Source organism: Drosophila kikkawai, chromosome 2L, assembly GCF_030179895.1.
Source record: "Drosophila kikkawai strain 14028-0561.14 chromosome 2L, DkikHiC1v2, whole genome shotgun sequence".
NCBI lineage: Eukaryota > Metazoa > Arthropoda > Insecta > Diptera > Drosophilidae > Drosophila > Drosophila kikkawai.
The window spans coordinates 8,201,210-8,216,917 of record NC_091728.1 but is presented as its reverse complement, the minus strand read 5'-3'; the positions used below and the strand labels follow the sequence as shown (position 1 = coordinate 8,216,917).

At 39.1% G+C, this 15,708-nt stretch overlaps 1 protein-coding gene across 11 annotated transcripts in view; it reads left to right on the top strand.

Moving 5' to 3' along the window:
- The first annotated feature begins 235 nt into the window (after positions 1-235).
- LOC108076197 (serine-rich adhesin for platelets) overlaps positions 236-15,708 on the top strand; it is a 36,271-nt gene continuing 20,798 nt past the window's right edge. For 8 of the 11 annotated variants that reach the window (XR_011445550.1, XR_011445549.1, XM_070288223.1 and 5 more), the window contains exon 1: positions 242-594. The gene's annotated coding sequence lies outside the window, so the exon portion shown is untranslated. Of the gene's footprint in view, positions 595-15,708 lie in introns of all 11 variants that reach the window. The other 3 variants (XM_017168942.3, XM_070288214.1, XM_070288211.1) reach the window with 3 other exon arrangements.

Genomic DNA, 15,708 nt, shown 5'->3' with positions numbered 1-15,708 from the left:
AACTTTTTAGCCCGAAGAGCGGCTCTGGTTAGTTTCTCTTTTGGCCAAGACTGAGTATCGTCGAGTATCTTGTATCTCTAAGTTTTCTTACGAGTATCTCGCAGCCTCTCCGCAGCGCGCTGACATCATCCAAAGGCCCAGAGAGACTCCAACCGGAGGGAACTAGAGCCAGGTGTCGTAGCCAGGTATTTAATGGACGCGCGAGCGCCAAACTCTTTTAGTACAGCGTTGGCGTGCGAGACAGACGGTTCGGTTTCTGGTCGCGAGTTCGAAAACGAGTTGCAAACGAATAGCAATCCACCGCGAGTAGACACTACCTACCTTTCGGTGCTTAAACAAAAAATAGCAAATAAAAATACAAGTATTTAAACCCAGCTGGAACAAAAAACAAGAGTAAACAGCAAACATTTCAGAGGGACTGCCGAGTGCGCGCGGCCAAGCGTTGAGTGCGAAGTGCAAGACGAGCGAGTTCAAAACCACTGAGCTCGTTCCGACAAACAATTGCAAAGAAAGTGAAAGATCTGAGAGACAAAAGGAAAAGTCCGGAAAAAGGGAAAACCTTTTCGGGCAGCCCCCCTTCAACCGCTCCGTCAGGTGCCTGTTCCCCTCCGCCTGCTTTCCACCTGCCTAGAGCTGCTCCAACAGCTGTTACACTCGGACAATCGCCCACTGGTCGCCAGGAGATCACAAAAAAAGATCATTGAAATTTGTATTAAAACATTTTCAATTATTTTTTTCTCTCCAATGCCTGGCTGACTACGCGTTTCTTTGTATTTATTGAGCAAAAAAATATTAAAACTTAAAGCAAAAATTGCCGTATACCACGCGTTTTTTGTGGAATTGCCATTGATTCATTGAGCCCCTTGTCCGTGTGCTTCTCTCTGTGTGTGTAAGTGTGTGCGAGTGTGCGTACGTGTGCTGCTTGGGGGAAAAAAAAAGCGGCCAAGCGACATTGATGCCAATCGCCAGTGCATATTTGTTGCTACAGCCGCCGCTGCCGGACCAGAATATAATGAAAATAAAGTCAAATAAAATATAAGCTAAAACGCCTTCAGTGGGCAAAATAAAAAGAGATATCAATGCTCTCCGCCTAGCCGCCGACAGGTACGTGCAATTCGTCTGTTTTTGATTTATCTCCACTGAACTTTTGGTCGCTCCGAGCCATAAATTGTCGTATGTATATAGTTTTTGCATCGATCGAGACTCGCCAAATAGCCGAAAAAAAAATTAGGTGAGAGGAGCCAAGCCGCCAGACAAATTGTAGCTGAAAACCAACAAAATACTAATGAATGTCTAGATAAAGTCGATGATGCAATAAATTGGTCAGGAAATGTGTGTATTCTGAAAAATGACTGATTAAGTAGATGACTGAACAGAAATTTGAGAATAAACAAGTAAGCCCCTGTTAAAAAAGGTGCCTTGCATTTATTGGTTATATATTTTTATAATTAATTAATGAGAAAACTAATAAATAAATAATTTCTTAAAATATGTATACTTACAAAGAAACTTGTAAATATTTGTTTGATTTTCTTAGAATTATTGTGCTTAACAATATTAGTATTTTCCGTTGAGGTCATTGCCATATTTTTTACCTTTTCTTGACTTTTTCTTAATTTATTTCCTTATTCACAACTAACAAACAATTCAGCATAAAGAGAAAAACAGATATACATTCTCTTTTATACCTAGAAACCATTCTCATAATTATAATTACAATTTTCGAAACCATTTCTCCATGCTCCATTTTGAGGCACCCTAACAATAGAAGAGAATATTCGTTATGCTTTTCCTTTGTCCAATGTAAAATGTTATTTTTCTCAGCTAATTATTTGGTCTGCAAATTATCTGATATGAAATTTAGAATACAATAAACCCAACCCAAAAACCATAACCCTAAACATATAAATGATTCACAATTAATATATTTTTTTAACAACTAAAGTTCAATGATTCTAGTGCTGAGCATGAGTTCACTTATTGCCGCATTAGTCATCAGAATGTCCAGGCTCGATCTCAGTTCCATATTCCATCCACATGCCTTGGATTTGGATTTTGATTTTACGTATTTGCTGTGGTCAACAATTCCAGCATTCGAAATCTTTTCAAGTTAACCGACTTATGGTTATATTTATGTCTATATCGTATGATTTTTGCGGACGACAAATGTCGCATTAGAGCTTGTGGCATGCATTAGTGCAAATTACCATTTGGGGGCTCAAAAGGTGTTGGCCCCAATTGTCACCTCCGGAGAGATATTGAAACGGAAAACTGGGTGCGGAACTCAGAGCTTATGGCATATTGCATTACCTCGTCAAAAAACGCCACGATAATACTTGATTTCTTTACCTATACATTATTTTTTTCGTGGGCACGCGCCTTTATCGGTCGAGCTGAATGTCAGAGTTAGAACTTGAGTTGCTTGTGGCAGCTCGTGGAGGTTGACATTAAGACCATTTCAACACCACAGCGAGATACTTTTTGATTAGGCTGAAGTTATACCAATGTGTCAACAAAAGGATACAAATATCATAAATAATCTGCACACAAGGCAATCACCAAAAAAACCCTGAATACGCCGAGATATTTCGCAAAAATCTTCCGAAATCCATAATGAAAAGAATTCAAATTAGTCGGGCCTTTCACATTCGGTTCATTTTGTATGCCGCAATCGTTGCTGACACTTTATTTTGCACACCCTTTTTGCCCAGAAAAGGTTTAATGCAGCAGCAGCCGAAAAAATGTATTTTTTTTGTTGTATTTTTGATAAATTTTAATTAGATTTTTGACACCGAAATGTGTTTCTATTGTTGTGTCAAATTATTATTGTTGAAATGGCAGAAAATCAAGCGAAATGACAAACCAAACAAAACGAAAACAGAAACGTTTCAAAGTCATAATTGTTAGCTTTGCCTTTTATGGCCGAGGCAGATATAAAATTCTTTATAAATCATTTTCTAGCTAATGTTTCCAATGAACTTTGCCAGGTCGTTTGCAATTCGTTTGCATATATATATTTATCTTTTGGCATTATTTTTTCATACAGGATGCCGCCATGCTGTGATTCATAGAAAAGTTGGATATTTAAAGCCTGGCACAAGGTCTGCTTCTGGCAACGATGAGCTCAGCCCGCTTAATGTTATGTTCAAAATGTTCTCCGGCTGTCCTTTCATTTTTCATCATAGGCAGCCTTAATTAAACCATAAACACCTCAAAACATGCTACCATATTTAACACACAACAGAACCCCACACGCGGTCTCTTGCTGGAGTGGTGGTGGTGGTGGTGGTGACCCACCCATCACAATTGGCAAACGGGCAACCCACACGACACTATTTTTTCTCGATTCATTTTTTATTTTTTCCAAGACAATGCCAAATCATTGAGCAGCCAAAAACTGCAGCAAACAAACACCTCCGCAAGACAGACAGCCAGCCGCAGCCACGACGATCCATTGAAGTGGAGTGGTGTGGAGCGTAGGGGCCCAACCTAGAGACATGTTTAATCAATTTAAATTACCTTCAATTAGGCTCTTTGTTCGCGGTCTCTTGGACATGGCGAAAAGTCTTCGAAGAGTCGGCATCTGCATAAGCAGAAATGCAAATGAGGAAAATGCCACCAATTTGTTTAGATTCCCCGAGTCCAAGTCCGAAATGGATGCATGCCTATCCAACTTCAAAGTTAGGCAATGCTGGCAATTAAACATTTAATAGCTTCATTCGATATGCATAATGGACAGCGTATCGTGGACGGGGAGGGGAACTGTAGTGGGTGTCGGCATAGCTCTTTTTGTGTTCATAAAAAATGCTAATTTTCCATTGAGTCATAAAATAATTTGTTGAGGAGTGCGGACAGATTGGGGAGGGTCTGAGGAAATTGTGATTAGAATTTATTGGGGTATCGGTTGAGTATCGAAATGGGTTTTTAAGCTGAACATAAACCGAGACAAAGTGATAAATAGTTGTCTTTCGATTTGTGGCCAATAAAAAAATGTTATAAATTGTATTTATTTCTTGTATCTCGATTGTATCTCATTAATTAAATCAAATTAAAATTAAGTTATACAATTCTTTCACTTTCTGCAAGTATTAAATTACACTTTCTAGTATTAATTATAATAGCTAGACTTATGATTATTAAAAATTTATAAAAACTACATACTTAATTCAGCTTTTTGGATTTTCAAGATGTCAATAACCCTGTAAAAGTAAATCGCATTAAAATGCCAAAAGTCTTAACAGAGACATCAACAAATTGTTTTCCCAGCCAGTAGAAACGAAAGACTTAGGACACAAACTTGGACAAGATTGCATTGCCATTGAATGCATATATAATTAATCTCTTTATCCAAATGCTGCAAATGCCACCACTCTCCTCTCAGTGAAAGTTGCTTCAGGTAAATCGTCTAAAATATCCAAATGTCTTCGCTCGTCACCTGTCACCCCATTCACCCTCCTCCCGAGCGGTACCATTTAAATGAGCTATCAAATCGGCACCCCACCAGCGCAGTGAGTGTGTGTGTCATTGAACCAAACAAATCAAAGCCGCTTACCAACAGTCACACAAAAACTCTTAGTTTACAGTCGCCTGAAAGCGATCAACGCTCAGGATTGATGACAAGCGGCAGCCAGCAGCAGGCAATGCCACATGACAATTATCAACGCGGCGGCACATAGTGTCATAAACCAGAGGAGGCAGCAAAAAAAATGTATATAAAACTTCAACTAAAACCAGAAACCAGAGCCAAATGACAGCGAACAAAAAGCCAAAATGTGTTTATTGACGTCATTCCGCGGAATCAACAGACCGACAGACAGGCAAAAAAAAACACACTTTTAATGTGGAGAAAATCCAGGCACTCCGTCCGGGTTTTCGCGGGAGGATCTGGGGGAGCGGACAAGCCGGCTGGCTGGCTGCTGGCCAACCACCGCCACCCGCTGGGCCGTAACCAAAGCCAAAGGCAAAGCCAACGCCAAAAGCTGCTTGCGAATTGTAATAATTGCAAACAATTACTGCGGCTCTAAAGTGAGGTGGAACAAAATGAGAGCCAAAGTCTATCAAAGACTAGGCGATACCCTTGAAAAGGCCAGCAGAGAAGCGTGGTGTAAGACATATCAATTACCTGAAGGAGAAGAGAAAACAAGACTATTAAATATTTGAACTTGAACTTTTATGACTTGACTACTTTTAATCATTAAATATCGAATTTAAATGATTAAAAATAAATAATATCCTGAAATTTTTTTAAAATAAAATCAATACTGGAACTCTAGGATATGTAAATGATAAGCTCAAAGCTTAAATTACAACCAAATCTATTGAAATTTATCATAGAAATTCTAATAAATTCGAATTCTAATATTCTACAAACTTTAAAAGTTAAAGATATTCCCAAGACACCCCACAGCGACTCTAGTAATGATGATCATTCAACTACAAAGGCCTAACGATACCTAATACCTCTTGCTAAAAAATCACTCATTGGATACCATTTGGCGGACATCAAACTCGGGCCCATTGTCTTGTCTTCAATTTTTCCGCAGCTCGTGGAGCATATTTGCTCCGATCTGGGGGTTAACTTCTTGTGGCTATCGTATGGGTGCAGGGAGGCCATATTAAATCCCATTAGTTGAGAGAGGGTTCAGTTCGGTTCAGTCCTGACTTGGCTCCTGTCGCTTGCTTAGCTTTTTGTTTATTTTTTTTGCTTGGCTTGCATAAATTATGTTCACGATATTCTGTTGTTCAAGAGGGACGTCACCTTTTGGCTCTCTTTTCTTTAGCTGTTTTTGCTTTTTTGGGGGATTTTCGGACCTGACTTTAAGTGTGGTGCTGCCAATTACGAGCATGAAGGTCTTTGACTGCGCAATCTCAGCGGCCAGAAAATTTGTAACATTTTTTTCTTTTTATTGTTGCTGTCTTAGTTTTAAGTTGATGTTATTTCACTTTGGTTTCACTATTTCGTTTATGACTTGTTTTTCATGGTTTTAATTTGTTCGTCGTTGCTTATCCCATGGAGTAAAGCAATTATTTTATTTATTATTTCTTGCCCGTTCCTCTGAAGCGATTTTTTCCCCAATATCTGTGAATGTTTTTCACGCTCTTGAACTGATTGGCTTGCAAAATGTTCAAGATATGGCAATGAAAACGGTTTTACAATGCGTAACAGATAAACGAGATTGTACTTGTGGTGATCTAATGTAAATGTTGTTCGGTTAACATTATTTTTATTACTTTTCCCCCAGTGCATTTCACACTTGCACTTTCTGTCAGAGATGCAGGAAAACTGACGGCCGACAGAAACAATTTTTTTCAATTAACTCTGATAGCCAATCGCAATTAACTTTTACACGATTTCTAAATGGGAAACTCTGACGCTTTATATCGGAGTTTTTTTCTGCCTGCTAACCCACATTTATAGTAGCAGTAGCTCGACTCCACAATTGTTTGTTCAATTTAATTTGCTTTGCTGTTGATCACTTAATGTTTTAATTAGCCATAAGCACTAGCAGTTAATCAGCCAGAATATGTTTATAAATTTATAGTTAGATGGAAGACTATGCTAGTTAGTAATGGCAAAAGCTTGGCTTTAATTGCTTAAAATACAATTAAACAAAATCTAACAAATTGATTGCTGCACGAGTACAAAAGAATAAAAGCTTATTTTTTAAGAAAACAATAATTCAAATAAGCAGTCTGTATTATCTTGACCTTAAGATAAAAGATAATTTTTTTAAAGAAAACATGTTGTAACCAACAGGAAAACCCCTCAAAAAAAACCTAACCGCTTTTATTTCATTTTCATAGCGACATTTTGAGCGTTTTTTGATAGCTCAATTTCCGTTGGCGCCGGCCACCGAGTTGTTTACATTTTGGTCTTTGGAAAAGTTCAAGTTGAAACTTAATAATGCGGGCTAATTGGGTGGAATTATATTATATAACAGTGCTTATATATGGTGCGATATGCAAATTTGTGTCGGCGCACACGTGAAGGTCGCCGCTGACCTAGAATTAAAGACAGAAATGGCTTTTGTGCGATAACTGGGTGAGGAGGAAATAAGCAATTTCTGTTTATCTATTTTCGGGTTGACCCTGAAAATTAATTGACTTTGTACAGCGGGGGTAAAATACCCAATAGCTCTCTCTGTCTATACATTATTTATGGCTTGTTTGGTCAGCTTTTTTAATGAGTTCAAACGGCAAACAACAGCAGGTTGGGTTATCATTCAGGGTGGCAACGGGGGGGATTGGCTGACACACTCATAAGGCTGCACTGGCACTGGCTGCAGTGTTTTCGGTTACTCAATACCAAATGCGGAACCGCGATATAATTTTCATATATCTTGCGGTTGTGCCAGACACTACAAACCGCGCCGCGCCGCGTCGAGTTGAACATAATTTCCTTAAACTCTTTCAACTTCATTCTGTGCTTTGGTCGCTTTCACTTTTCCGTCTCGCTGCTCACTTTTCCCCAACAACTTACTTTTGTATCGATTATTGATTATTGCTCTCATTTTTGTCCATATTTGTGTTTTTCTATTTGCGGCTCTGTTGAAATGAAAAGTTTTCGTTTTGCCATTTGTCATAATTAATTTTTGCGCTTTATGATTTAATTGTTAAGAGAAATGGCAAGAAAAAAAATACAAGCTGCACAAAGTGAACATTTTGAAAGTCATTAGGTCTCCGTACGGATTGAATCTTTTATGCCAAGCGCTCTACTTTTGGGACCAGACGTGATGCGGTGTGATTGAGTGTTGTCTAAGGTGATAAATCGACCAAAGCGAAAGCTTCAATCAAGGAAGATGTGTATGGGAAAGGTCCCACGATCTAAGCTTGGAGTGTTCAGATTCCGGCAGAAGATTTCCTAGAAGAATGGTTAAAGTTTTCGTCGCCTAACAAGATTCCTATCAGGCTGAATCTCAGCAGGTTACTCACCTGTGGCATTTATTTAATTGTATAATTATAACAAAAAATTCTTTTATTAAGAAAAAAATAAAGGAGAATAGAATAGATGCTTTAAAATAATATTTACGAGGTAAAAATTCATCAGAAATTTGTTCTTTGCTGCTTGTTTTGATAATTTATAATGTTTTAGTTATAGTTAAGCTTAAAATTTGTTATTATTATAATTATAATTTACATTTATTATTATCTACATTTTTAATTCAAACTTCTACATTTTCCATAAAAAAATACAACTATATAATAATTCGCTTTTATATTTTCTTCGAAATACTTGACCAAAGGAAATCTTAAGGAAAACCCCAAAGTCATCGTCTTACCAGTTTTGCAAGCTGGCTTCGACCATTGCACAAACCATCTCATTACTATGTTCAAAAGTCCGAAAGTAATATTTCGCACTCGATGACTATTGTAAGCCGCCGTCGTGTTAATCAGCAATTTAGAATATTTTTCCGCTCGCAGTTTTTCCCTTGTTTTGTTGTTAAAAAGCGCGATTGAAGGAGGAGGGCCCCCGGTTTTCATTTCCTGTTTCTTGGACACTTCGACTGTTGGCACAGCTGTTGCCTGTTGCCTGTCGGTTGAATGTTGTATTGTTGCATTTATCATGTAGCTCACACACAGGGCCCTTAGAGCCCGGCCAAACAAGCTGCTGCTGTTGCTGCCGCTGCATTGATTTCCTTTTTGCTATCTTGACAGCATTAACTTTGGCATCTGCAGGGGGCCTCGAGGGAGCGAGAAGGAGGGAGCTCTGGGTTAGGGCAACACTTCGACAGAGACAAACGAAATAAATGCGCGATCGGGCGATAAACTATTTTTAAAGACAACCACAAAAGGAACCAAGCAACGCAGCAACAGCAGCAGCTCAAGAAGGCAAAGGCAACAGGAAAGAAATAGGCTTTGAAGCGATTCCGTTGAGGGTTTGGTTAACTTGATGCCCTGGAATCGGTCCAGTGAGGGGTATATAGAGTTTGAGGATATAGGTAACTTAATTTTGGGTAGAAAAAACTTTATCAATTAAATAATATAGATGTTAACTATACGCTTAGATGTTCTTATAATTTTAAAATACCTTCCCAGCGAATATACCCCTCCAGCAACTGAGCAAGCTGGTCATTCCAAAGACACCTTGAAATGATTTCTCACACAGCGAGACAGAGAGGGCTAGATGGTTGGAAGAGGCGGAGAGTTTTTGGCCCTAACAAGCTGCAGCACTTAGGAGGACTCAGGCAAGGTAGCCTTACTTCCATCTCCTCCTCCTCTGGTTCTGTTCTGGGCAAGTTTGAGTCCAAGTCCGAGTCCGAATCCCAATGGCTGTTTGTTTAAGGCCTTGGTTAGCTTTAAAAGGAGCTGCAGCCCATTTCCTGCTAGTGGCTGGCGATGATTCTAAGCAGCAGCAGCAGCTGAGTTTCCGCGCAGAAAAAAGGTGGGGAGGCATCCTTTTGTCTTCTGGCCAGAAAGGCTAAGAAGCTTGGGAGCTTGTTAGTTGGCCTGTTGTGCTGGCTGCTGTCTGTTTTCTGCCATTTCAAGTTTGTCGTAGCTAGCAGTATTGACCATTTTTAGCCTTTTAAGTACACTTTGGTCATTGTTAAGTACTTTTGCGTGTCAGGGGCGCATTGGACTCCTCCGACTCGGAGTCCTGGTCCTATGCTGCTGCTATGCCTTTGGGGGCACATGTTTTACCTGGTTATTTATGGGCAAAGTGTCAGCGCTAATCAAATGGCTGAATCACAATCTATTTGGTATGTGTACTGCATTGTTTTTGTCCGAAGAACTGGAATTACTATAAAAGAGAATTCAGCTCTAAACGATTCTATGCACTTTTTGGGTCCATCATTCCGAGGCGATTGGAATCTTCAGAGCACGTTTGGAGTCGGTATAATTTCAGCTCTAGTTCCTTGATATGGCTTTCCATATTCCAACTATATATTGCTGCTGTTGGGGTCCAGTCACACAGACCCATAAACTGCAGTTTTATGGCCAGCGTGTGGCGACCCATGCGGAATGATCCGAATGACGCAATTTGGCGACATACTCGCACTCAAAATGTATTTTTTCGTTTGATCTCTTGAGTGGCTTGGGACACACGTGTGTGCCCCGAAAAAGTTTGTCAACGCCCACGCAACGGGATTATGATAGAACTCTTGGAAATCCGATCTTAAGCCCTCGTTCATTGACTGACATCCATCAGAAACCCATTTGAGTTCAAGTCGCCGTTCAACCTAACCTTACTCAATCGGAGATCGGAGCCCACTGATGGCGCTATGCTCTGGCCTAGGCAAACAAGTTCTACGGGTCAACGTTTCATTACTTAACGGGGAATTTGCAAAAAGAAAAAAGTATACGAAAAAGTCAACAAGAGTGATGAACAATCGATATGGAAATTAGCCAAAAAAGAAAAAGAGAAAGAGGGGAATCGGAGCTGGGTATTAAGCGGTTTTAATGATCTAATAAGATCAGTGATTCCTATAAAAAAGATTATAAATTAAAGTCCTAAGGAAACTTGTCTGAAAGTTACTTAAAATATACTTTGTTAAGTTATTTATTCTCATTTACTCACCTTTATTCAAGCAACGTAAAAATGAAGCTGTCTGTCATCGATTATCTGAATTATTTCCGCATGCAACTGTGAAACAACAAAGTCCAAGAGCTAAATAAATAAATAATGAAAATTGAAATTATTTTGTTTTTTTTTTTACGTTTCGGCCAAGACAAAGAATGAACAAAGAGCGAAGCGAAATTCCCTCAAAAGCATTTCAGCTGTCAAAAGCCTGTCAGACTGACGAATTGCTCGACCGTTTTGTCTTTTATTTGGCTCCGTCGGCTTTTCTGTGTGTTTCTGTTACTGTTTTTTACTCTGTCTTTCATTAAAAGTGCAACCAAACTGGCCAAAAGAGTTGCCCTTTTTGACCAGATAAAACAAAAAACACAAATTACGCAAAGTCAAAAAATAAAGACTATACGAAATTAACCGTTAAGTTGTGTAATTTCACCCAAAATGCTAACGGCAAATCATAATATTTTCTTATTTTTTGTTGTTTTTTAACAAGTCATTCCGTTTTATTAAGAGCTTGGAGGATTTTTCATCCAGTTCTCTGTTATGAGTAAGTAAAAAAACAAAAGACTCAGGCACCGAACTTGTTAAAATGGGCCCATGAAAGTTGTAAAACCAAAAATAAAGAACCAAATCACTGTGACTCAATAGGGGGGGCACCCTCAACTGGGTCGACGGGGAAATTTCATGACAAGACGCAAAAAAATATCACATTTTATTTGTCTCTGTCGCTGGATGATTTCCAGTTTCCAGCTTTAATTAGCATATTGATGCGAGCCGGGGCAAACTTTTTGCCCCCAGTTCTGTCTGACGCCCCCACGCCGATGAGCTGCTTTTCGCTGCTGCCGATCAGCCGAGTATAAAGCTAAAAAAAAAAAATTAACTTTAATTTTTAACCTGGGTGTCTGTGAGTCTGTCTGTGAGTGACCATCAGTTGGACTCTTTGGGAAACTGGTTTCCACCAACCAGCCAGATGTGATTCCAGCGACTCCGGATGACGTTCGGTGCCAGAAGGCACACACAGCACACATCGCGCAGGCGGGGATGCAGCTAAAAGCCGAAGATCTAAAGCTAAACATGGTATTATAAAGTGGAACGCCTTCAAAGTCAAGTTCAATGACGTACTCATCGTGGCATCAAGTACTGAAAATATCAGAAAATATCAGAAAAGGTTCGAGCGATAAGATAAGTTGTTGTACAAGCGGCCCAACCATTCACATATATGGCAATGACAGAGCAAACAAAACACACCGAAGCCAAGCCAAGTTAGGCATCAAGAGGAACAGCAACAACAACAACAGCAAATAGCGACTTGTTAAATAATTTATGTGATAAGGCTGATTGCGAATCGTGTTCAATTTGCATATCTAATAGGCCATAAACTGCTTCTGTTACATGAAATTAGTCAAACAAAAAGAAGCCAGAATTCCAGTGGGGCTCTACACTTTCCTTTCTCATTGTGTGCCGAGTACTTGTTGTTTCCCAAAAGAACCCTCTGGTTAGCTTTTCTCATATTATTGCTGTCACGCCTGACAAATCTTTCTTCTTTTTGTTTTTTGTGACTTTCTTCCGGCAGCCTCAAAATAAGTACTTTATATTACTCTTCACCCTGCATATAATTACGGTCACAAGAGCAATGCCATTCTACTGCCAAAGTACTGTTCGCTTTTGCTTTCTACGGCACCCATTGTGAGTGTATTGACAGCTGAGAAAAGTGGCCCCGAGGAATGTGTCATAAAGTGGTGCAAAATAAAGTGAATTGAAATCGAGAGAAATGTCAGAGATTTCTCACAGCAGTAGCAACAAATTGTATCTGTATCTGGTAACAGCTGCTGCCAGCTGTTTGTGGGTGAAAGTTGTCTTGTCTTTGCGGTATTTCGTGGGTGCTTTAGATATACATATATACTGGGACATATAATTTTCAGTAATGACATTGAAAAGGCGCAATTAAGGAATGAAAGTTCTGTTAACTTTTTATTCGGGCAAAAGCATAGCATGTAGTTTTAGTTTTAAAAGATTTTAGATTATTGACAAAGGTGTTTTACTGTATTTCATGTAAAGAAGTTCAAGTTCTTATAAAAGTACCCACTAAGCAATCCTAAATTTGATTTCCCATTCTTAGATAAACCCTCTAACTATATAAATCGCAATCTGATTATTCCTTCATTAATTCTAATATCCGTGGGTGTTCCGCCAGCGGGAGTCTTTCACCTTGTTCAATGCCATTTATGTAAATGAAAGCTCCATCCATCTTAATCGGCAAACAAAATTCGCACACCACCCATGTCAATTTATCGCGGCATCGCCAACTTCACATGCAAATTTTCAACTCTTTCATTGTTTCCTCTTTCTTTCGGCATCTATGGCAACAGTTTGCATGTTTTTCTTTACCTTCTCTTGCCAAAAAATCGAAGCCAATTAATGCCGCACACAAAAGACGACGACGATGAAGGCGACAAATGTGCGCGTTCAGAGCTTGTTCGAGGTGTTCAAGGCTAGAGATTAGCCAGCGACAAGCAGCACAAATCAATCAGCAAATAGCGCCAAATTATTATGTAAATCATAATTTCTTATTGCCGCAAAAAAAACAAAAAGTAAAAGTGTTGAACAATGTTGAAATTATGCCTTAGCGCAAAGCCATGAAAAATTCCGCAAAAAAGAAAAAAACAAAGTTAACAGCTCGTATTTCACTTAAGCATAAAAAATATATATATATACAATAAAGTGAGCCGCAGGCCGTGAGGCCACACAGACGTTACCCTTGTAGGCGTCGCTTGTAATTAACTTTAAGCCCTTCAGCGACTCCCTTTCCCCGAAATATAATAACCCATTCCCTGGTCTCCTGTGCGGTAACCTCTTTCCTGTCGTCGTTTTTCTTTCGTTACGCTTCATTTAATATGCAGTTCCTGATTTTGTTTCGCTTTTTCTCTCTTTTCGGTTTGTTTGGCTCATTTATTTTGTCACATTGGAGCTGGCAATGCACGTGGGAGTGAGAAAAAGAAGGGCGGTCCAGGGGACCTTATGCATATACGAATTGCGGTTTGATTTTTCAAGTCTGATAAACCTTGGATGTTGGCTTTATTTATTGGCTTGTTTCACTTTCGGGCCGAACCGCCGCTGTGACGCTGTGAGGGCGGCTAGTTGCAAATGTGGACTGACAATTGCAGGCGCCGCCACATGCAACTCAATTTATTTGGTTTCGAGGAACAGAGTTTATGCGAGGAACTCAAGTCTAGGGAGTTGTATAGCAGTGAGTCATGTTTCTGGCATGGTATACTCCATCTAAAATTTCGCCAAGAAAGGTAATAGCATTTCATACAAAGCGAACAATGCTTCTGTGCTAAGCTTGCTAATTAATAAGATAAATATTGTTTTCTTTGGCAAATCAAATGCCAGTGCAAGTGTTAAAACTAACGGCATAAATCAACAAACAAAAATCAGACAAGTCTCGCTGAAAACTTTCCCAAAATTAGCTGGGGGGGAAGAGATGGTTACACAAGATGGCGATAAAATGGCACATTACGCATACGCAGCGTATGCATATTACGCATACGCACTGCCAGAGTGCAGGTAGCGGAAAATTGATACCATGGCAACATCTGCTTGTGGGCGCGTCAGCAGGAAATCATAAAATTACAATTTTCATTGGACGGAACAAGTATATCTATCATTATGCCTAGATAACTATACTTTGTACAACAACAATTACCTGTTCCGTGGGCAGAGTGTGAATGGCTTAGAGGTTGGAACCTGTCTCTCTCTCTCTCTCGGGGTATAGCAATTATGTAATTTTGCAAACAGAGAGAAAGATCAAAACTATAAATTACAAATCATATTTTTCTATATCTTTCTATATTTCACAAATGTCAACGCTATTACCGTCAATTGGCTCATTTGCCTAATTAAGTGGCAGTGTGTTTGCCTTCTTTGGCAAAAGCAAGTGCGGGTGCTGCTGATTAGTCCTGACTCGTTACAATATTCCCCCGACTATATAATTAACCGATTTGCGCATTTGTCTCTCACACGGAAGTCAAACAAAGAAACCAAGATTACTCTTTCTTGCGTGTGTGACTAATAACGGCTGCTAAACGGCAGCCAAGATCAGCATCGAATTAACAAATCTAAAAAATATATGTATATTAAAAATGAATTATTTTCCAAGCCGCATTCAATCATAAAGAACGAGAACTTAAGTACCAAAACCCGGCCCAAGTATAAAATGACGGAAGCCAGCCCCGATTGTGGTTTCTTTCATATGTAGATAGATATATTTATGGTTAAATATATCAATAGACACATAGAGGCGTTGCTGCTCAATTGTTGTGGTAATCAACATTTTTTTCATGTGCCCATAATTGAATTGTAGCAACGCAAAAAAGAATATGATTGTTTCTGTTGAAAAGCTAAGCCAAACATCAAAACCAGATTGAGAAACACACACACAAGTCATGAGGTTAAAGATTAATGTTGAAAGGAAAAGGTAGATAAAAAGTCATAATCAAAGAAAATAATATATGGCAAAATAAGAAGGGAGGAAATATCTAATTGAAAAAAGTCTGAAAGGTAACCAAAAAAGATTTAATATCACAGACAGTTCAATGAATTGTGGACAAGATATTTAAGTAAATATTTAAAAACTCTTTAAAAACGCTGCTCATTGCAATTCCTCACTCTTTACCTCTCTTTAATATTTTGTAAGGCCGAGTTCACATAAAAATAAAACTCACAATTTATCGTTGTGCCAACTTTTCTGTTCACACTTGCTGTCCAAGCCCATGTCTTGTGTGTATCGTGGAGCGTGCTGCTTCTGTTTTGGTGTCGCACAAATCAAATTCAAATTAGAACACACGAAAACACGCGAATTCGAGCCAATTATGCAAATTTCTTAACTGTCTGTCAGTCTGTCCCATGGTCTGTCTCTGAAATAACAAGAACGATTTGCATATCGGTCAATTGTTGCACGATTTTCGTGGTCTGCGCACGCGTTGCAATTTCACAAAATGTTCGCACTTCTGATCAACGTATATACCTGAAATATTTCCAATGAAATAAACCATACATTTTGGGTATATAAATAGTCAACTGTATGTGTTTTCCCCAGGCCCACGCATTTGTGTACTATTTTTAAACAAATGGCAAGCTGTGGGGGTTGAAAAAAATGTAACATAAAACCAAGATGAGGGATTAACCTACATCCC